This window comes from Pteropus medius, unplaced genomic scaffold (assembly GCF_902729225.1).
Source record: "Pteropus medius unplaced genomic scaffold, Ma_sr-lr_union100, whole genome shotgun sequence".
Classification (NCBI taxonomy): domain Eukaryota; kingdom Metazoa; phylum Chordata; class Mammalia; order Chiroptera; family Pteropodidae; genus Pteropus; species Pteropus medius.
Genome location: NW_024352786.1, coordinates 1,987,115 through 1,997,905, shown reverse-complemented (window position 1 = coordinate 1,997,905; position 10,791 = coordinate 1,987,115).

Here is a 10,791-nt window from a genome sequence, read left to right as displayed (position 1 = left end):
TCCCAGGTGAATCTGCAAGGAAGAAAAGTTATTATTCAAGACATTAGCCTATGGTTACAGGTAGAAATGATCAAGTTGACCAATGAGAGAACAAATTCCATGATTTTTCAATGTTAATTGCTGGTGGTGCTATTGTTTGAAACACAGATGATCACTTTTCAATATATAATCCATTTGACCCCAGAGAGCACTGAGAATTTTGATAGAATCTTATTTCATAAACATTTGTCTCTGTTTTAAAATAAGCATTTATCTAGCACTGTCATCTTCATTAATCTCTTCATGAATAGTGCCGGTAAAGAAAGAACTGTTATTCCCATTTTACAGAAATGGAAAGTGAGAGTCAGAATGGAAGAAACTTTTTATAAATATTTTAGCATGTTATTAGGCCTTAAAATTTCCACTTTGTTATTAAGCTTATTGAATTTTCTTATTGACTGAGTTGTGCTGTGTCTTCCTAAATGAGCATAGCAGATTCGAAGGAGGGCAGTATATTTAGAGTTTTGGGTTAACATTTCTGTCATACATTACTCAATTCCAGTAAAGCCCTCTACTTGAAAACCTTGTTTTCTATTGTTTTTGTCTTTTCGAAGATTACATTCTAAAGGCTGGAAGAGAATAAAATATCTCTGACTCTAGTTCTCTTGTGTTAAATAAAGAAAAAACAGTCCTTTTTTCTCCTTTTATAAATTAAAAAAAATAACTCACATGTAAGGCTATTCATGACAGAGGCAAAAATGAATAGTACCCAATGCTCATGCTAAAGAATTCTGGTATTACAAGGAAGGGAAGATCCACAAGTAGCTATATGGTAATGTAATATTAACAATCACTTAAATGTATTGAGTACTCACTGGATTTCAGGCACTTTGCATACATTATTTTAATTAATCCTCACATTACTCCTCTGAAGAAGGCAGTATTATTACCCTCATTGTAAATATGAGAAAACTAAGGCTTCAGGAGGTTGAATAATTTGTCCAAAGACATGTGACCAGGAAAGCAGAGCCAGGTCTCAAAATCCTATGGTTTGACTCTCAAACCAATGAGTCTTTCTCCTTTGCTTTCCCTTTTAACAATTGTTTAGCTATTCATGGGCAATAAGTTTTAGAATTAATTTGTCAATTCGCCCAAAATATCTTGATGGTATTTTATTTGCAATGCCATTTCTTTAAAGATAAATTGAAGGAAATAGGACATCTTGATAATAAGATGTTTCATTCAAGACCAATGGAGTGAGTAGCTATTTAGTCAGATGTTCTTTTAGATTGCTTAATAAAGATTTGCTTTTTCTTGATAAAAGCCATGTGCATTCTTTGTTAGGTTAATTTCTAGTTACTTTATAATCTTTATTGCTATTTAAATTGTCTTTTATTTTGCTTTTATTTCTTATTTTATTTCTGGTATAAAAATGTGGATTTTTAAGTTGATCTTGTATTTAACAAACTTGTTTATCAATCTTAGCTACATCTAGTAGTTTGGACTTGCAAATTATGACAGTTCTGTCCCTTCCTTTCCAATCCTAATACTTCTCCAAATCAGTGTTTAACAGTGGAGGTAACAGTGAGCATAACTGTTTTCTAATCTGAAAGGAAATAAATCTCAAAGAGATATTTTATGCGATTTTTAGACAGGACTAATTAAGTTAAGGATTAATTCTGAGTTTTATATCTTTGTTTTCTTTTTAAATCATAGAATATTTTAAATCAAGTAAATCGTGTGATTTTTCTCTTTCTGGAGATGTGATGACTGATAGATTTTCTATTATTAAATCATATTTTCATGATTGAATAAAAGTGGAGAGTTTTAGATAATTCTTATTTTATCATAGTTATTTATTTTTATTAATATTCATTTGGCTATGTCTAGGTAATATTTTATCTACAAATTTTATATCAATGTTAATAAGCAATTTTGGTGTATATTTATTTTCTCATTTTTTATTAAAAATTATTGGGGTGACATTGATTAACAAAATCAAATTCCAAGTGTATTATTCAACAGTAAGTGGCATTGTATATTCACCACCCAGAGTTAGATTTCCTTCTGTTACCAACTATTTGACCTCCTTTACCCCCAGCTACCTCCCCGCTCTCCCCTTCCGTCTGGTAACCATTAATTCACTGAGACTCTCTCATTATAGAGTCTCACTTGGTTCTGCAGTCAAGGTTGAACTAGTCTCTTATGTTGAATGGGTAGCTTTCCCTCTTTTTTTGGCTTTTTGGAACAATCTGAATGGGTTAAGACTGAGCTAGTCTTTTGTTGAATTATCCAAAACATCATGGCCTTTATTAAAGAAAAACTAAGTTCACCTGAGCTCATTGCAGTAAAGGAGAATGCCACTGTGACAGAATCTTGGTGTTTCAGAGGTGAAGTCAGAGGTGGGATATTTATAGGGTTTGAGGATCTAGGTTGATGTGGTATAAGATGAGTTTTTCAGGAAGGGAAACTGATTGAGATTGGGCAAAGTTTGTGATATAGTTTAGATTTGGCGGACGCAGTGAGGCAAGGGCCTTGAAATGAGTCTTCATAAGTAATCTGTTGATGAGTAACCTATTGACTCACATGAGAGCACTTTTTTCTCTAATAACTTGATATGCAGGAATTTCCTGAAGGAAATAGCTCACTGAGAAGACAACATTTGAGCAAAGACCATAAAAACATAAAGATATATGGATGTCTAGCAGAAAATCATTCCAGGCAGTGGGAACAAGTACAAAGGCCCTGAGCTAGGAGGAATGTGTGTGGAGTAGCGGGAAGCTGGTGTGGAAATAGTATCAGAGCATAAATGGGAGAACTGAGCCATAGAGAACATTGCAAGGACTTGGAGGTTTACTCTGAGAGATATAGTAAACTATTGGGGATTTTCGAGGGGAAAAATAATATGATCTAACTTAGATTTTAAAAGGATTACAGAGGCTGTTGTGATGAGAGTAGGGCAGTGAGTCAGGATGCTATTGCAATACTTCAGATGAGAGAAAATATAATGGTTTCTCAGATGAGAGTGGAATCAGGATATATTTTGAAGGTAAAACAGACAAATTTTGCTGATATATTGAATGTGTGTTGTGAGAGAAAAAGAGAAGTAAAGGAAGCAACAAAAGCTTTGGCCCGAGATAATGGAAGAATATAGTTGATATTTACTGGGAAGGGAAAGGCTCTTGAAAGGCTCTTGAAAGGCTCTTGAAATGGTTTTGGAGCTGTAGACAAAAGAGTTTAATTTTGAGCAAATTGATGCGAGGTGCCTTTTACCTACCCAAGTAAAGATGTCAGTAGGTAGTCAGAGATATGAGAGTGGAGCTCCAGGGAGAGGTTTGAGGTAGAAATAGAAATTTGAAGTTCTTAGCAAATAGGCGGTATATATATAAAGTCATGAGACTAGATGAAATCAACTTGGGAACAAGAATGGATAAGGAAGCTCTGACATGGGCACTAAGCTACCAATGTTTAAATGATAGAGGGAGAAAGAGGCACCAGCAAAGTATATTGAAAGGAAGAGCCAAGGCTATATGAAAGGAAAGCTAGGAGAAAAAGTGGTGTCTTGTAAGCCAAGGGACTTAATTGCTTCAAGGAAGAAAGAGGATGGATCACATTTGGATCACCTCACATAACACTGTGGAAGTAATTGGGGCCTTGAAAAGAACAGTTTGGGTGCACGGTGGGGTGAAAATCTGATTGAAGAAGAGTGAGGAAAAGAAGGAAATAAGAGGCGGGGAGCATAGACCATCCTTTTGGGGAATTTTGCCGAAAGGGCCAAAGAGGAGATGAAGCTAATGAGGGAAGGTCATTAAATTTTATATGCTAATGGAATGATTTAATGGACAGAGAATAAATTATGATGAGTGATATCAGTTTATCTTTTCTTCCCATAATTCTCTCGCTTTTGCTTTGTCTATTTTATATACACACATTTATGTCTATAACTATTATAAATATATTATACTATGTAATATATTAATATATTTATATAATTATATACACAATATTTTAAATTTACTCTTCTTCAAGTATTGAGTATACAGTTCTTTTGGTGCTTTTCATGACTTGTGTTTATTTTTAATATTGTTACCACAGCTGTCTTTTAATTCAAATTTACCTGAAATATCTTCATTTATACTTTTATTTTAAATCTTTCTGTATTATTTTACTTTTAAATTTATGTCTTATAGATAACATACTGTGGCTTCTTATTTTTTAGTCTAATTTGAGTGTCATTATTTTAATTTGTGAATTTCATTCACTTAAATTATTTTAATTATTACATTAATTCTTATTTTTAATCTTATTTGATAATTGCTTATTTATTATATATTTTTTTCCACATTTCATTGAATAGGTGAATTTTTCTTGTATAATTGTAAATTATATAGTCTTTGTATTTTTTGAGTGGTTTTCCCTAAGGTATGAAGGACGATACATATATTTATTTCTTTCCCTAAATAAGGCATGTCCTTGGCATGCTCTTACTGCCTTTCTTCTGTTTCCATGCTCAGGTACACACACACACACACACACACACACATTATGTTAGTATCACTTAAATTTTGACTTTTCTAGGTTTTACGGATATGATTTCTTTGTTGTGTGTATGTTTTGGTCTTCTACTTCTTGTTTGGTAATTGTTTATTTGTATCATACTCTAAAAAAGATTTTGTAGTAGTCCCACCTTATCCATGTAGGATATGTTCCAAGGGCCCCAGTGGATGCCTGAAGCTGCAGATAGTATCAAACTCTTTATATACTGTGTTTTCCTCTAACACATACAGATCTATGATAAAGTTTAATTTATAAATTAGGCACAGTAAGAGATTAACAATAATAACTAATAATAAAAAAATTATAACAATATACCACAATAAAAGTTATGAGATCTCTCTCTCGGCAAACTAGCATGAACTTTTTTTTCCTTTCTCTCAGTTTCAAAGACAGAAGATTTATCCTTATTGCAGACTAAGCAACCTCAGCATACAATTTTTTTTCTTTCCTTATTATGTCGAGAACTTTCACCTTTTTATTTAAAGGAAATATTTTATAGCTTCTCTTCGGCATATTTGAATTGCCAACATTACTACACTTGTGCTTTGGGGCCATTATTAAGTAAAGGAAGAATTACTTGAACAGAAGCAGTGTAACACCGAGACAGTTGATCTGATGGAAACAGCACGGAGATGCTGGAAAAGGGATAATGCACATCTTAGGCGAGACAGAGCGAGATGGTACGAAATTTTATCATTCTACTATGAAGGGTATGTAGTTTAAACCTCAGGAATTGTTTATTTCTAAAAATTTCCACTTAATATTTTTGGATCACGGTTGAACGTGGCTAACGAAAACCATGGAAAGTGAAACTATAGATAAGGGGAGACTACTGTAATTTGTGTTCTCATACTTCTCATCTTATAAAAAATTTACATTGATTTCTTATTTTTCATGAGTGCTTCCTTCAAGAACGTTTAAAAATGAGTTTTTGTATAGTAAATTTTCTGAGGCCTTCTATATTTGAACATATCTTTATTTCACTCATTTAAAAATTAATATTTTAGTAGGATATATTCTAAGTTAAAATATTCAGTCCTTTCACAGTGTGAAAATATTACTTCATTGTCTTATTACTTCCAGTGCTCCTGGCATGTGATATCAATTTATTATTGTCCTTTTTTAGGTTATCTACTCTTCCTCTCTAGGAGACAGCTTATAGAATTTTCACTTTGGTTTTGATGTCTTATAATTTACGATAGTTTATACATGAATTTTTGATTCTGTTCGGCAGTCTTTATTTTAGATATTGGAAAAATAAGATGAGGTTTGGCTGCATAAACATAACGCCAAATATATTAACTTGCATGAACGATTTTTTATGTTTGCCTACTTACCATACAGGAAATAAAGATATCTATCCACTTGTTGATTCTTGTTATGTTAGGTTCTGTGCAAAGAGTTTTGCATGCATTAGTTTTTAACTATTACAACAACTTTACGAAATGATACTATTGTTGTTGCCATTTTTAGGAGATAAGGAATTGAAATTTAAACCACTTGTGTAACTTGCCGAAGATCATTTAGCTAAGAAATGGTAAAGCTAAGGCAGGATCTAATCCCAGGTTGTTTAACGCAAGATCTTTCTCAAATTACTTTGTTGCCTTGTATGTCTAGTTATATGCACATTGTGATAAAATTTTCCAACTTAATTGTTGAGTACTCTCAATATGTGTGGTTTAATTTAGTATTTTTGTTTGTTTAAGGAGAAATTTTATTTAACTACAGCTACAAGTAAATTACTTTTAGAAAGGCGAGGGAGGGAGAGATATAGTTTTCATACAAATTGCTTTGAGAATAATTTAATAATTTGGTACAATTGTGATGATAACTCGATATCTGCAATGTCTGTTAGAACAGAGAATGGCCGTGCAAATGAAATGGTTTAGAGGCACTATTTGCTCATTGCTCTTTTCTCTTTCCTCTACAAACTGTCATCTCCTGGTTACTGCTGAAATAATCTCACTATTAGTAAAACAAATGTAAGATCCACATTTGAAAGAAGAAAGATTACTAAGAGCTGTGGGCAGGGTTCTAAACCTCTCTGTCTTTGTCAATAAAAGTACACATTTGTCATCCATATGTCCTCTTAACTATTTTTTCCAATGTTGTTCCTCAATGTCTGGGTCTGATAACAAGCTAAAAAGGCAGCCTGTAGTATAAGAATCAAATTGATACAGGTGGCTGGAGATGCTGGAGTGGTGGTGAGAAGAATTTAAATGTTGATTCTAGGATCACTTTCTTCACATATAATTTCTCAGAGGTCAAATTATAATCTTCAAAAAATACATGTGATTTGGGTTTCAAATAAAAACAAGTGCTGTTTTAGTTCTTTTATTAGCCAATCACTTTTACCATTTCTCTCTTTAACTTTTTACTAATTCTGGATTGAATTTGAAAGTGTCAATGATGGGGCAAATTTTTGACTGTAACAGATAACACTCGTGGATGAGGGAGCTATTTCTTCTGTATTCCTTTTAACTTCCACATTTCTGAATCTCCTATTGGCTTGAGACAAATTTTATTTTATTTATAGGTGTTCACTTGTGAAAAAAAGAAAAGAAAGGAAAGACTCCTGTGTCCTAAAAGTGGCTTAATGGTATTCAAATGGTACTAGCTGCTGTGATTATAATTTTTATAGTTAAACCTGTCATAATATTAAGTATCATTTATTGAGATGTACTAAGAATTTGGAAAACACTATTTATGATCCTCTCAATAATCTGTGAAGTAAATGTTATTATCCTCACTTTACAGATGAGCAAACTAAAGGAAATTTCCCAAGGGCATCCAGCTATAAATGTCAGAGCTAGGATTCAAATCAAGATATACCTTCTATGCACATGTCCCTCTCACATCACTACCTCTTCATCACCTCATCCACAATATAATGCATCTTTACCTGTCTTTCTTGTGCTGATTAATTGTCTTTATCAAACTCCCTTTGGTCTTTTTCTCTTGGTACCATCTCAGTAATTGCCTTGGTTATCAGTAGTTTAAGTGAAATTTCGGGCCAAAGACTTGTATTTTTATTTTTACAGTACATTTAATATTCGATAGTTATCTAAATAAAACATTTCTCTGCTCAATAACTTTGAGCAAATTTAGACTTGTATCAATTTACTATTGGATTGGAGGTGGGAGAACAGGAATCATGTGTAAACATAAAGAAAAACTATTTATTTACTTTTGTATGTTTTAGGTTCTTTTTCTTTGACATAACTGAATCTAGTAAAAGAATTATGCCTTCAAAACTATATAACTCATTGATGAACTGCTACCAAAAGACAACTATAGATTCAATTCAGTTAGGAGGCCACCTTTCTATCTAGCTGAAACATATGATGTATTTTCTCTTCTACTATTACACAATACCTGTAATGAGTAGTTCCCTAGAATTTCTACAGTGCAAAGGCTAATTTATAGCTAAATAAGATAATATGATTTATAAAACCAAGGATGTCTGTCTATTGATTCACTGTCCAACATGGTAGTCATGTGATATAGGAGGCTATTTAAATTAAAATTTAAATCAGTTAAAATGAAATAAAATTAAAAAATGACAGTCTGTCATGCTAACTCTATTTCAAGTGCTTAATAGCCACATATGACTAGTGGCTGCTATACTGGACAATGAAGCTATAAAACCTTTTCATTAGAGCAGAAATTTCTATTGAACAGTGCTAAAGGATAAAGAAGACAGAAATAAATTTAAGAATAATTAGTTCATACAGCATGCTTGTCAGTATCACCTGAGTTATATAGAATGAAATGGGTCATGTTGCATTGTAATTCCCTTTGTATTTATCTGCTTCCTAAATATCTACTGAGAAGAAAGGATTCAGTCTGTGTGTATAGTATCCCTGTCAAATGGCACACATAATGACTGACTCCAAGCAACTCAGTAAATATTTGTTCAATGCTGCATGAATGAGAATCAAGAAAATAGATGAATAGAGTAAATATTTGGACAGTATAAATAAAGTAGCCATTTTCTTTCTAAACTATTATGTCACTCTTCAAAATAGAATAGTTGATCAAAAAGTGTTTTGATGTGGAAGAGATTGCAGTTGTTCAGATTCTAAGGCCTAAATCCCTCTGTCACCAGAAAAGAAAAAAGAAGCAAGCGCTTAATAGCATTGTCAAGTTTAGTTGACTCTGATTTGGAGAGGGTGGCTGTCAAGTCATGGTGTAACATTTTGCTTCTTCTAGTTGAATGAGATTCTGAAGAAAAAAATACCTTTTTATTCTAAGTATTTTAATTTGTTTCCTATTCTAGAGCTAAATCAGGAATAAGATTGGAGAAGTGACTGGAAAGTCATTTATAGTTTTCATCTTCTGGGTTATGAGAAAGCCATAATAAGGGAATCATGGTGTTGTTATGTCTTTATCTTCATATCTCACATGTTTAGTAGGTAAATTATATGTAAGTAAAGAGAATGAGTTACAATTGTGGTAACAATAGCAGAATGTGGTATGTGTGTATGTGTGTGTGTGTGTGTGGGCACAGCTAGTGAGGTCTGGGGTATGGAATCACAAGATTACTTTTGACATTGTAAAAGATAGTTGAACTTGGGATTTAGTTGACATTTCCTTGCTTATGTGTTAACACATATTTTATATCAGAAAATTTTTCATATGGCCACTTAGAAAAACAATTACTAAAAGCTTATGTAATTAACTTCACCATGTAAGTGATTTTTCTGTTCTATAGGTTGTATTCTTCTAAGTGGCTAAATCATTCCACAGTTGTCACAGCACACTTTTCTCTTTGCTTGGAGCTGCATTTGCTGACCCACATCTGTGGACATGACTTCAAGCTGTTTTTCCACTGAGAGTGGATGGTTTTGTGAATCCACTTATATCCTCTCATCTGGTCCTCATTTTTCTTGGACAAGCATTTTTGAGTTAGCAACCTACAGCTAGAGTACAAAATGTGGACACCTGATCCCAACATGAATTAGACTTGAATGCTATCTTGATTTCATTAACTAGATGCACTCAACAACTGAGACATGAGAGGAAATGATAATCAAAGTCATATTCTCAGGCTTTGGTGATGTAAACTTTGCATGTGAGTGTGGCTTGGGAGGGTAGCCTGAGATGAGAACATAGTGGTGTTTTGGTATGGTCTCCAGCAATCCTGAAGTTAGATATAGAGACCAAAAAGGTATTGCTTCAAGTTTCTTTAAATTCTATCCCTCCAAATACAGCATCGCAGAAGAAAAAATAGATGGAAAACTCAAGGAAATTAATCAGCCAACTGCCCTTTTAAAATAATTTGTGATTATAGTTTTTTTATTTATCTATGTATCTAAGTACTTTATATTTTTCTCTGAATACTCTATAGATTTGTGGATTTTTTAGACAAAGTAAATCTTTTTATACAGTAGGAATACTGTTTAATGTCAAACTGATCAGAAGGAAGTAGGCGGCTACTCACATGATTAGATATGTTAGAAGAGTGATAACGCTTTTATTGCACAGTTTTGTTCTTTTTTGCCTCCTTTAAGTTTTTTCTCTTCCTTTGCTACAAAGAATAAGATTTCTCTTTGCAACCTTGCTCCACCTGACAGTCTTATAAAAAAGAGACTCTAAACCAAATTCAGCTCTATGAGCGTTAGGGATAATACAGAACTGGAATATGGCTTTTCTTGTGTGCTACATATAGTAGGAAATATTCTGAATTAGCATTGTTGGGAACTCACACCTAATCAAAAGATGTATTTTCCCCGTGTTATAATAAAAAACAGGTATTAATATGTGAGTTGAAAGGAATACATCAAGCTGCTGAGCTATAAAAAAAATCTAAGGAAGAACACTAGAATATTGAACCCAATTTAAGAAATCTTTGGCCGCTTGCCTGATGAGGTATGTCAGAGATGGGCAAGAGAACAGTTTCTCTCTAAACTTCCTGGCAGCACACAGTACACATCCTTTTCCTAGGGTGGCTGCATTATTAAGAGATCCAAGTGTATCCTGAGGATGTTAGCTGAGATGGACTCTGGCAGGCAGCCCCAGAAAACTTAGCCAGAAAACTCTTATTCAGAAGAGATCTTAAAGTGTTTGTGACACTGCTGGAATATGTTAAACTCCATCACAGACATGGAAGTCTGGGGGTAGTGACTGTTTAAAGCTTCACAGTCACACTCAGATCGATACCTTTTTGAAGCAGGTGATTCACTTCTCCTGACAGGTGTGGAGTATTCCTTGCCATACTAAGAATGGCACTAATATCTCATTTTAAACAAAGGA